The sequence below is a fragment of the Coptis chinensis genome, chromosome 9 (genome assembly GCF_015680905.1).
Source record: "Coptis chinensis isolate HL-2020 chromosome 9, ASM1568090v1, whole genome shotgun sequence".
NCBI classification, from domain to species: Eukaryota; Viridiplantae; Streptophyta; class Magnoliopsida; order Ranunculales; family Ranunculaceae; genus Coptis; species Coptis chinensis.
This window is the reverse complement of record NC_141464.1, coordinates 29,909,042-29,922,841: the sequence shown is the minus strand read 5'-3', so window position 1 is coordinate 29,922,841 and position 13,800 is coordinate 29,909,042.

Genomic DNA, 13,800 nt, shown 5'->3' with positions numbered 1-13,800 from the left:
CACTTCTCTGGGTTCAGCTTCATGTTGGTTCGTCGTAGTCTGGAGAACGCTTGCTCGAGGTGAGCAAGGTGGTCTCTGCTTTCTTGCTTTTGACAACCATATTGTCGATGTAGACCTCCATGGTATCTCCTAACATGTCCTGGAACATGTTAGTTACTAGTCGTTGATATGTAAGCCCTGCATTCTTGATCCGAGCGGAGAGAACATTGTAACAATAAATTCCTTGCTCAGTGATGAATGAGGTCTTCTCCTGATCTTCTTCAGCGAGTGGTATTTGGCTGTACCCACTATATGCATCCATGAATGATAGCAGCTCGTGCCCACAAGTCTGGTCGATTCTGGGTAATGGGAAGCTATCCTTTGGAGTTTCTTGGTTGACGTTGGTGAAGTCGACGCACAGGCGGACTGTACCATTCTTTTTTGGAACGGCCACTATGTTTGCTATCCAATCTGGGTAATCGACCTTTCGGATGAAACCTACTTGTTTGAGTTTATCGACCTCATCGTTGACTGCTTTTTGAAAACGTAATGACAATCTTCTAGGTCGTTGTCGAACTGGTTTGGCGCCCGGGTTGACGTTTAACCGGTGACATGCAACGCTAGGGTCTATACCAGGCACGTCGATATACGACCAAGCGAACACATCTTTATTCATGGACAGAAAATTTACAAGATGAGCCTTAAGTGTGGGGTCGAGGTTAGCCCCGACATAGACGAGTTTAGGGTCGTCTTCGGTTCCCAGATTCACTTGCTGCTTTTCTTGAGTCGGTGCTTGGTTCTGTGCGTTTTGAGTGCTCTCTGGAGGATTGCACTTTGCAGATCTTTGTCGGGGTCGATGGACCGGGAGTAGCCGTAGGAGCTGGAAGCGTCTTACGTGGATTCGACAACGTGGTCGAGGTGGCTAAGCTTTGTTGCGTGACAATGGCTGGGGTGGTTTCTTTGCAACTCCGCTGGTTGTATGAGAGCTGGTGGGGCGATCTCGAGGCTTTGTTTGCACGTGACGTTCTCCACTGGGGCGACCTCAAGGATTTGCAATCTTTGGTACGACATTTTTGCCTTGGTGGAGAGTCGGGATCCAGTTGGTGAGAGGAAGTTCTTGTTGGAGCCCCCACGTTACGTTTTGGTGTCTTTGGCTCTCACTTCGGCTAGTCTTTGGCCAATAATTTGGTGGGATCTTATTTAGATTCGGCGATCTTGTTTGCTGCGATGATCTGGTTACAACGATGGGCCTCGAGCTGGTTGCTTCGAAGCTCCATCATTCCCCTTGGGCCGAAAAAGCGGATCACTTGGTGCAAAGTGGACGGTGATCGCTGCATTTGATGGATCCACCGTCGTCCTAAAATGGCGTTGTAAGGCGACTTGGTATCGAGGATTTGAAACAGCGTGTTGAAGCCGACCTTGTCTTCGGGGAGCCCATCGAGGGGGGAGTATGATGTCTCCTATTGGGTCGGCCCCTGGAGCCATTGAATCCGAAGAGGGTGCAATTGGGTCTATGAAGACCGACTTTGGCGGGTTCATCTCTTGGATCGTATGGTAGAACAAAATATCGCAGGAGCTGCCAGGATCGATCAAAACTTCGCTTGGCGGTCCGGTCGCTGATTTTGGCGTGGACCACGAGTCGTCATTGTCGCGGGAGGCAAACCTTGTTGAGATCGGCCCTCGAGAAGGTGATGTCTCTGCCCTACGCCCTGACTGCTGCGTGCTGCCAGTGCGGCTTGTGAAGAAAAGTTGTAAACTTCATGAAAGGCGCCAACGCCTTCTTCTTTCGCGAACTTGAGGCGGAATCATCCGAAGTGGGATCATGTGGATGGTTACGTCATGCTCGCGTTTCTTGATGGTTGACGGCGATCTTGGCGAGGCGTTATGGACCATCCCTGCTGTGAGGACGACTTTGGGACCGCGGATCGCTCCGTCGGGGTGGGGATCTGCTTCGTATTCTGCGGGCCATGAGCTTGTGACGCAGGTCGCCATCGGGTATATTGGTGTATTGCTTGATGTGTCCGGCTTCAACCAGGTCCTGCAAATAATGCTTGAGCCCCCAGCACACGTCGGTCTCATGGCATCTAGCACGGTGAAAGAAGCGGTAGAAAGGGGAGGCGATCTGGCCGCCGCCTTTATCTCGGTTGGTAGAAGGCTTCGCTTGATCTTCTAGTATGTAGCTAGGAGATTTGGTGAGCACGGTGAATTCGGTTATTGCTTGGTTTGGGTTTGGAGGATTGCCCTTGTTAGCCGGTCGCTTTTTAGAGGATGATGTTACCTCGTAAACTTCTCCTTCTTCATTTCTTCCTCTTCTTGGTTACGATATTTCAAGCCTTCTTGCGGCTTGATGTATTTATCGACTTCGGCGTCTGATTTCGGCCGTTCGGGTCTGGTCTTCGGGGCGATCTGGTTAGTGCGGTATTACGGGTTCGGCAAGCGGTTGTGAAAGCCACTACGGCAAATGACTCTTTAAGGCCGCTTTCCATGTCCAAGAGTTCTGTTTTGAACCGGCTTAGGAAGGAGCTATATGTTTCCTCCTTACCAAGAGCGAGCTGGAAGAGTGAATTGAGATCACCCTTCTTACGTCTGTTGTGGACGTATTGGCTTGCGAACAGGTTAGTGAGCTGTTCGAAGCTTTTTATTGAGTCTGCCTCAAAGGAGAAGAACCAGTCGAGTGGGCCGTCTTTTAGACTCACCGGAAATAGTCTGCAATGGAGATGGTCGAACTCTGGTGCACTGTAGAGTGCAAGACTTTGAACATATCGGGCTATATGCTGGCCTGGGCATGTGCGGCCGTCGTACATCGGGAACCGTGGTTGGACAAAGTCCGGAGGAGAGACTTTGTGAAGTATTTCAGCAGCAAATGGAGATGCGCTGTAGGTTTTCAGCATCTTTTGCATTATCTGGGTGGAATCTTTCTTTACCGCGTTTTTGTCGAGCCTTTGGTTCAGCTCGGTGATCTGTTGACTGACGTTGATGACGTCGTCCTCTGCGGTGACTCCTAGTGGGTTCTGTGTATCCGCATGTGCACGGAGTGTGATGTTTTCTTGCCTGAGCTCAGCTATTTGCTCGTTCACTGTCCCTAGTTGGCCTGCTAAAAGGTGGAGTTGAGCTTCGAGGCTTGCCATGCTTCGTGGGCTTGAGAGTTTTGGCTACAGATTTGTTTGGAAATGGTCTGGTTTCTCAAGTAATCGAGACCACAGACGGCGCCAATGTAAAAGGTGTGATATGGTTTTCCCTTACAAACAGTCTCTAAGGGACTGGAATAGATTATTGGATGAGACCGAGTTCGACTTGAGGAGAGCTTAAGCGCCTACGATATCTTACTCGGGTTGTGCGGGGAGAGTCGAATCAGGTCTGGCGTAGTTCATAGGAGTGATATTTATAGAGATTGAGAGTGTATCCTTGCTCACCACGTGTCAAGGATGTCCCAAATGAGGGGTGGAGATTAGGATCACATGTGAGAACTGCCCTCCTAGGTCTGCTATAATGATGTGGAGTGGCAGTCTGTACAAGTAGCTTGCGGCCGTGATCAGTGGCTGACGGTCAAGATATGTGTAAGTACACCTTTAGTCATGATTGCTTATGGATAGGGAATCCGCGTCACTTCCTCGTGTAGTTCGCGTGATACTGCGATCTGTCTGTAGCGTTCTACTAGCTCATGGATGCGACCTGAATCCATAGGTCGATGTGTCATTCCCACCATGTTAGGCGCGTGCTGGATATTGAATATCACTCCCCTACAAAAGTGTAGTGAGTAAAGATAGTGTGTGGTTTTTAAAATTATGTGAGTATTCAATGAATTGATGGTTGTTGGTTGGTGTGGTGCTCTTGTTTACTTGAATGTATACCTCCTGAGATAGCTGTGCCAGAGAGTGTTCTCTGCGCGCTTCATAATTGTGCTAAAGAAAGTGAAATTGAGATAATTATGCATGTGTGCTCCTACTTAAGTTCGATGTTGGTGCTCTACGACTGATGAGCCTTCTCCTGCTGTTGCTTTTGAATTCTACTTTTGATGTTGGTGGTTTGTGCTGCCAAGAGAGTATGAAGAATGAGGAGTCGTGACTCTAGCCTTGAGTTGCGTTTTTCAGATCTATAAAACTAAGGTCTCTCCTGTTTATAAAAAAAAAACGAAAACACAACATTATTTTCCTCTTATTAAAAACTTGTCTGGAGTATGCTGAGAGTTCCTGCAGAGTCGGGTCATTCATCGGGTGACACGCCATCCACCGTTGTATCCCGGGAGGCGTGCGGCTTGAGGTCGGCAACAACCACCATACCGGGGCGGCGTTTTAGTCTTAAGGAAATTGTGCCGAGCACAATCCTCAGTGATAAGTTTTACTTGCATTCTTATTACTGTTTTTCGATACTAGAATAAACAATCTTAAGACGAAAAATTAAATTGTCTAGTATTGTGCTCGCTTGTTCTTTATACTGCTAAAATGGAAAAACCTAGTGGTAAGTCTGTCAAACCTGAGATTTTTGATGGCAGAAATTTTAAGCATTTACCGGATGAAAATGCGTTTTATCGACTACTCGAACCGCTGGTTGAATGGATTTCGATTGAGAAACCCATTTACAATGAAAATGAAAATGAACCTAGTCGTTCTGGTGGTGTGGAGAGATGGGAAAAGAAGGATTATTTATGTCGAAATTATATACTTGATTGTCTTTCCCTTGATTTGTATGATGTTTATGCTGTGTGTACGATTGCAACAGATTTGTGGAGTTTACTTGATAAGAAGTATGCTACTGAAGATGCAGGTTCTAAGAAGTTTCTTGTAGGAAAGTTTCTGGAATTCAAGATGGAAGATGGGAAATCTGTTGTTTCTCAAGTGGAGGAGCTGCAAATAATCATTCATGAGATTTTGCAGGAAGGTTATAAAATCTGCAAAGGTTTCCAGGTTGCTTCCATCATTGAGAAACTCCCTTCCTCGTGGAAGGAGTACAAAAACAGTCTCAAACATAAGAAGAAAAGAGATGACCTTAGAAGATCGATCGTCAACCTTCGGATCGAGGAGGATAACCGGGGAAGGCTGAAATTAATGTGGAGACTTGAGAAATGAAGGCTAAGGCTAACCTTTGGTTGAAGGTACTTGCCGGTAGTTCTTCTAAGTCTAAATCAACTAAATTCCCGTCAAAAAGAAACCATATGCGAACAAGAATAAACAGTCCAACCTCACTTTTAAAAGAAACCTTACAATCCACGAAATTCATTGCTATGTGTGCGGATCACGAGGTCATATAGCCCCGGTTGTAAATTCAAAAAGGTCCGAATGATGGGAAGAAAGATAAGGCACAAGCAAATGTAGTTCGGGATGGTAACTTTTTCTTTGTGGTTACTAAGGTTAACTTGGTGAGTAACATGAGTGATTGGTGGGTAGACACTAGGGCTACCAAACACATCTGTGGCATTAAAAGTGCATTTGCGTCCTTCACTCCTCTGGGAGAAGGAGAAAGTCTGTTCATGGGTAACTCATCCGCTTCTAGAGTTGAAGGAAAGGGATTAATTTGAAGTTCACTTATGGAAATGTTCTTAATTTGAAGGATGTTCTTTATGTTCCCGATATTAGGAAAAATCTGGTTTTGGTTCCCTTTTAAGTAAGAAGGGGTTCAAACTTGTCTTTGAAATGGACAAATTTGTTCGACTAAAGGGGAACCTTTGTGGGTAAAGGTTATTTAGATGAAGGCTTGTTTAAGCTCAATGTAACTGATTTTGAATTTAATAAAGCATCTACTTCTTCTTATATGGTTGAGTCATTTGATCGTGGCATAGTAGACTTGGACCGTTAATAATGTTTCAATTAAAAACCGATGCATCTAGGTAACATATCCAAGAATACTATTTCTGAAAACAAGAGATGTGAAGTATGTGTAGAATCTAAATATGCTAGGAAACCTTTCAAAAGGTAGAAAGAAACACCGAGTTGTTGGCATTGATTCACACCGACTTATGTGATCTTAAAGGTTACATGACTAGAGGAGGTAATAAATATTTTGTTACATTCATTGATGATGCTTCACGTTTACATCATGTTTATCTGCTTAAGAGTAAGGATGATAGCTTAGCTAAATTTATTTCCTTTAAAACTGAAGTTGAGAACCGGTTAGACAAGAAAATAAAAATAGTTAGGTCGATAGAGGAGGTGAATATTTTGGTCCTTTCAATAAATTTTGTGAAAATAATGGTATTGTACATGAGACCCATTGCCCCTTATGCTCCCCAATCCAATGGGATAGCAGAGAGAGGAAAAATAGGACTCTCAAAGATATGATCAATTCAATGATCAATAACTCTCGGGGCTTCTATGAACCTATGGGGAAGCTTTGCTAACGGCTGTTATATTCGAATAAGATACCTTTTAAAGACACAGATAAAACTCCATATGAGATGTGGAAAAATAGGACACCGTCTTATAAATTCTTTAAAGTGTGGGGTGTTTGGCTAAGGTGTCTATACCAACACCCAAGAGGACTAAACTTGGCCCTAAACTGTAGATTGTGTCTTTATTGGGTATGCATGGAATAGCAAAGGCCCTCTGGGGTTTTAGTTTTCAAATCTAAAAATAAATTTGTTGATGATAATACCATTATTGAGTCTAGGGATCTTTGTCTTTTTGAGGATAAATTCCCATTTATTGAGAGATCCGGAGGGACTCGAAGTTCTTCTAGACTTGCTCCTAGAGTTCGAGAAGATTCTTCTGGCGAAGATGAAATTGAACTTAGGAGGAGCAAAAAGACCTAGGACTAACACCTCTTTTGGACCTGATTTCCTTACTTTCTTGGTAGAGGATGATCCCGAGACCTATTTAGAGGCAATGTCATCTTCGATGCCATTTTTGGAGGAGGCCATTCTAAGTGAATATGAGTCCATTATAACCAATAACACTTGGGATTTGGTTGAGTTGCCCCCCGGGTTGTAAAACTATTGGGAATAAATGGTTATTTAGAAAGAAACTTAAGGCAGATGGATCCATTGATAAATATAAAGCGAGATTAGTAGCAAAATGCTATAAACGAGAGAGAAGGGTTTGATTTCTTTGATAATTACTCTCTCGTGACAAAGGATTACATCTATCAGAATGTTAATAGCCTTTGCTTCTACTCGTAATCTCGTAATTCACCAAATGGACGTTAAAACGGCATTTCTAAATGGGGAATTACAAGAGGAGATATATATGGATCAGCCAGAAGGTTTGTTTTAGAAGGCCTTGAGAGAAAAGTTTGTAGGCTAAAGAAATCTCTTTACGGTCTCAAACAAGCTCCTAAACAGTGGCATGAGAAATTTGATAGTGTGCTAATCTCTAATGGTTTTAATATTAATGAGGCAGATAAATGCATTTATTGTAAATTTGAGAAACAATCTGGTGTAATTATCTGTTTATATGTGGATGACATGTTGATCATTGGAACCAGTTTAGAGACCGTCAATAAGACTAAATCTTTTTTTGAGTAAGCATTTTGACATGAAAGATTTGGGTATTGCGGATGTCATTCTTGGCATTAAGATTGTGTATAATTCGATGGAATTACTTTGTCTCAATCTCATTATGTAGAGAAAATGCTTAAAAGATTTAATCAATTTGACTGTATACCTACCAGAACACCATATGATCCTAGTATACATTTGACAAAAATCTTTGGATTAGGTGTATCTCCTTTAGAGTTTTCTAGGGTTATAAAGTCTCATGTATCTTATGAACTGCACTAGACCCGACATAGCTTACGCCGTAAAGCAAACTTAGTAGATACACCATAAATCCCGGCAATGAGCATTGGGATGCTCTTATCGAGTATTGAGATATTTGAAATATACTTCAAATTATGGTGTTCATTATGGCGGATATCGGTTATTGAGGGGTACAATGATGCCAATTGGATTGTTGATTCTCGAGGAATCTAAATCCACTAGTGGCTATGTGTTCACTATGGCGAAGTGCAGTGTCTTGGAAATCATCTAAGCAAACTTGCATTGCCCGTTCCACTATGGAATCGAGTTTATAGCTTTAGACAAAGCTAGTGAGGAAGCAGAGTGGATCGAGAATTTTTTGATGGATATCCCGCTTTGGCCTAAACACATTCCACTGTCTCTATTCACTGTGATAGCCAAGTTTTGCTATCTTGAGGGCAAAAAATACTTCCTATAATGGGAAATCTCGACATATTATTCGTCGAAGACATAACACTTGTCGACGGTTGTTAAGAGATGGGATCATAGCTATTGACTTTGTGAGATCAAAAGAAAATTTAGGCGATCCTTTAACTAAAAGGCCCGGCTAGAGAGTCGGTTTTTAGTACATCGAGGGGATGGGGCTAAAGTCTATTAAAGACTAATTGCCTATTTAATTAAATCACCGATAACTGACACCCAACCTTCGTGAATGGAGATCCCAGGATCAAGGTTCAATGGGGAAACAAGTTATCTGCGTGATTTGTGGGGGTACTACACCTAGAGTGAAAACTCTGTACCCATCCCTATGATGTAGTAGTACCTTCTGTATCATTTAAAGGATGAGTGAATACTCTTAATGCTTTCTATAATTTTGGTTTTTCCAATTGGGGTGTAAAGATCTGATTACACCCTCGATAGAGGCACCTATATGAGTGAGGAAGTAAAGCCGCTTCCTATGAGAACTTATAGGCTTGTTCTCTAGAGCACTCATGAAACCTGGGAAGCTCATGGCTATACGAGCACAACTGAGGGAACTCTATGATGTTTTTTTTGAAGTTATGTGTGTTACTGTTGACTTGGCTTACATATATGTTGAACAGTTCAAGACTATGGTCCTTTGGTCAACTAGTAATCCCGACGGACAAAACCAAGCGAAGGTTCAAGTCGTATGACACCTTGACCCATTCATAACTTCTTCATACTCGGACATTCTTGTTTTTTTTTTTTTTTCTTACGTTTCTTAATAATTCCATTCATGTGGGGATTGTTGGAAATGTGAAGGAATTTGTATCCTCATGGGTTTGAACCCATGACCTTTTGTATCTACTACACTCTAATGTGGGGGCTTTAGTCCCACATTGGTAACTAAACTTAAGACTCTTAAGTTTATATTGGTTGTGTCCTTATGGAGGGATAGTGTAGAGATATAAGGAGGTGTTAGCATTACACAAGGCCTCCTTGGTTTGGGGGCTCTCGGAGGTGGGCAGAAAAAAACCTTAGTGCACGAACAAAGCGGGGTGCAAATCCTATAAAACGCAACTCAACATTATTTTCTCTCCTGGGAGACGTACGCTTGAGGCTGGCAGTAACCATACCGGCGGCATTTTTCGTCTTAAGGAAATTGTGCCGAGCACAATCCTCAGTGAAGTTTTACTAGAAAAAACAAGATGTCCCTACTGCCACTGATGATAAATTTTACTTGCATTCTTATTACTGTTTTTCGATACTAGAAAAAACAAGATGTCCCTACTGCCACTACCTCACATGTTGCGGCTTGTTCTAGAATCGAAAAAAATTGAACAAAGTTTACTTATGGCTGGCAAAACTGTTCTGGCGATTAATTATATTGCCCTGGAAGTTCTGTCTATGCAAATACGTGCACTAGTGCACGCAGTGTCTAGGTTCTAAATTAAGTTTGTGCTACGGTTTTGTCCAAGTGTAAAGTGTGTTAGTATAAAGGTGTGAGAAGCGGAGTTATTGTTAAGGAGAAGTACTGACTGTTATTTATTTTATTTTGGAAGTGCTAAAATGTTAACAGTGCGGTTTTGTTGCTGCGAAAGAGATGGTGAATGACTGAAGGTCGGTGTTGCTTCTACTGCAACTTCTTCAAGCCGCATACCCCGCGACTACTACACCTGCTACTGTACATGGTAAGTGGACTGTTGTTTGAACGGATGGAGGTGTAGTGATGGTTGTTCTGTGTGTGGTGAAGTGGGAAGTCTGTATGAGGGCCAGATGCCCTGCTCTCCTTGACTGCGTGAGTGTGTGAGGTAGAAGAGATGAACTACTAGTGGTGATGGACTGGTTTGGTGTTAAAGGCCTGCTGCTTGTGTCGTGACGGCAAGGACTGCGCCATAGTGTTGCTGCTGCTGCAAAGCTTTGTGTGCGCAGTGCGCTGCTACTGCCACAAAATACGAGTGTGTGAGCATGATGGGTTCGCCTGTTGAAATGAGTCTCTGACGGTGCTGGAGAGTGGTTGGTATAGTGAAGTTCTGTAAAGAGAAAAAGGTATTGTTTAGGTCTTTAGGATGGGTGAAGTGCTACGTGTTTAATGCTTATGTTGCTGCTGCTGATACATGTACGTGGACTGCATGTGTGTGTTTGTGTGGCAGTTGTGGTAGTGAGTGAAGTGTTGGTGGCTGTGTTTGTGAATGTGCTACTGCCAAGTGTAATGCTTTGTGAATGGATATGTGTCTATGCCAAGTGAGTGAAAGCTAGAGTGCGTGCTGGAAATTTTTTGTGGTGAGTGTACTAGTGCTACCACTTGCCTACAACTGTCATGGGTGCGGCCTAATAGCCAATGATGTAAAAATATAAAGAGCCTGCGCCAGTTTTTCATGACCAAATTATAAGCGCACGCCTATGGATTATTGTAAATAACGGTAATAAAATAAGATAAAATATAAATAAATAAATAAATAAATAATAATAATAATAATAATAATAATAATAATAAATATTTTTTGTGTGTGCTTAGGATTTTATCTTTGAGGACACTGGACAATACCTAATGGGCCAACGAAAAATGGACTTCGGACTTCAAACTTAAAGCTTTTTCGCTTGATCCTAATGCCTCTCGCATTTTATTGTGCTGAACGCACAAGGACTGTGGACCCCGATTTTCATCGTCCAAACACCACACATTTTAATAATAATAATAATAATAATAATAATAATAAATTAGGATGTAGAATTATTAGGGTTTTATTTTATTTTTTACTTGTAATTTTGTTGTTTTTATTTTTAGATATATTCGTGGAATCAAGCCCTTGAAGGCAAACTCTGTAACTTATTGGCCTTGTGCCTTCATTTCGGCCTAGTTGTTGGCTTCTATATGTTTGTAAATAATTTTCTAAGATAGGTGAGTGGTATTGACTCTGACTTGTCAAACAGGTCAATGAGCAGTCAAGTCATCTTCGACCCAAGTGCGTGTCATCACAACTTAGGAAGGTACGTTTTCTTTTATCTCTCCCTTGAATCTCCTGTCAAAGGGTTATGCAATTTCCCCACATGATTAGGCTACTTAAACGAAAATTAATTTTAGCCTTTTGGAAATGATATGATAGCATGTTTAGAATTGTGATTTAACGTTAATGCATGTTTATAACGTATGATTAACAAACATAATTAGAATTCAAATTTTATGAATGCTTAATAATTTTGCAAACATGATCAACTTTACACACATACTTTTATATCAGGTATATGAAACATAATTTTAGGGAATCTACCACATGCAAAATTTCCTACCATCACGGTAAATCAAAATGTAGACCAACCTAAGAGTAATAAACCTTTACCCTTACAAGAGATAAATCATCATTTTCGTTGTTGAGACCAATCTTTCGAATGAGTATCTAAAAAAAAATGTTAATTTTTCATATTTTACATATCTAAGCCTCATGAAGGACAATTTCTGATGCAATTTTTATTTTCTATCTCGACACGGGTATGTAAAATTACCATTTTGTGGGGGTACTCGCTAAACCCCAAAATCTTTCAACTATTATCTAATAGTTGATCTAGAAACATGCCACCCCAGTTTCATCTTGTTTGGGGGTGTGCATAGTCTAGGGGAATCTGACGTAAAAAGACCACACATACCTAGTCTCGGGAATCTGACTTAAAAAGACCCAATATAAAGTCTTGAGTATCTGACTTTAAACGACTCATTTTCCGTTACATTCAAATAATGCCACAATCAGGTAACCGTGCTATTCTATTTGGAGAAATAGTTGTAAGTGTCAGTTCCTTCGTCCAAATAACTCGTGTATTCTAATTTAGTACCTGATGGGTGGTAAGGTAATGTTTATCAACGACGCGAGTTTATTTGTTCAACATATTAGTGAATAATCTGTATTTGCTAAATCATTCCACCATCTGGGTGTGAATGCCAAGAGTTTCTACAAACCCTTATGTTTGATAAAAGTCTTAGGAATCTGACTATAAACGACCTAAATTATTATGTCTATATATGTGTGTATTTTGGTTGTTTTCTTTGATTGGTTTCCTATTTCCTATTTTCTTGTTGCATGTTGTAATTTTTTCATCTGAATTTTTGCTCACGTTTCTTAAGTAATTTCTTTCCCTATCTCTCTTAATACTTTGAGGACAAAACATCTATCTGTTTGGGGGGTGGGAGAGAAACATTTTGCAAAAATTAAGCACTTTCAAGTTATTCATTTTTCTTTCTTTCTAAAAAAATAAATAAAATAAATTAGTTAGTTGTATTTAGTAAAAGGTCTTGTTTCCTTTTATGTCATGAAAATTGTCTAGAAATCTCACATTAGCATTAGAATTAGGATTGATTATTAGAAATTTATGTTAATACGTACGCAATAGTTTTTACATCTTTTCATGAATATTCATGCAATGAGTGTCAATGATTGTACATAGCAGTAAGTTTATGGGACCCACGGTTAGAATACTTAAATTCTAAATCCAGTGAGAATCTAGCCAAAAAGCCTCAACATAAGTGTACCCTCTGAGTAATGACCCAAGGATAAGGCAATTCCGAGTAGAAAGAAATCACACGTCTACTTGCTTGATCGCTATACCATATCCTAGGCGAGAATTTAGGCATTCTTTGGACCGATATAGCCAAATAAAAATATACAAACCCAAAAAATGTATTTCCCCTAGTTTTCCCCGTTGATCCTTTATATTAGCCATTTCATTTTTCAACCATTATTTCCTTACCCATATCCATATCTGATGAGTTTGAGAAATATGATGAAGAGCATAAAAGAGAAGAGAAATACCTATACAAATACGAAAATTCATTCTATCAGTTGTCGCCGATTGATGAATCCAGTTAGCTATGTCAAAACCAAGAAAAAAGTAAATTCCATGAAAAAAAAAAAAATCAAAGTTATAAACTCCAAAAATAAAATAAAATGGAGTAGAAAAGCCAAAAAGGGCGAAGTATAGAACAATTTTGAAACAGAAGAGCACTAGGTTTTCTCCAATAATTATATATTTGAAGACCATATTTTCTCTAACTCATTATTTTGTTATCCCTTCATTTCCTTCTAAACCACTTCCTAAGCCCCATAATACCTAATAAAAGTAATCTAGCTCAATTATGATAGGTTAGTGTGATTGTAAGTGGTAGACGTGATTGATCAACCTCGGCTTCCTTGGACGTTATTGAGAATGTGAGGAAACGTGTGCCCACTGCACACTGGAGTAAGCAAAACCTGAGTGGTAAAAATTATGAGAGAATTTGTGTTTTGACACATACCTGTGAGAACCTTCTTAAGGACGCTCTCCAAAGGATCCAGAAACGGCCCTGCTTGTACATTTCATTGTAAAGTTCACTGCATACATATTCATATATAGATATTTTGATTATTGTACATTTATTAACGTAGGTTTCAAAGGAATTAATCTTCATTTCCGCTAGTGAGATGTATATATATCTGATATCTAATTTAGGGGACAAGCTTTGCTTACTGAGTCGTTGTAGTATAGGTGAAGTTTGTGGGTATCTTCTCTGGAAAACTCTCACGAGGCTAAAACTCGTCCACTAGGGAATTCCTAGTGGTTTAAGGCCTTGTTGTATATAGTCAATGCAATCACACTCTGCGAAACGAGAATTAGCTTAGGACTACACATTTTTGGCCACTTATCTGTTTTAGTGTCTCTTC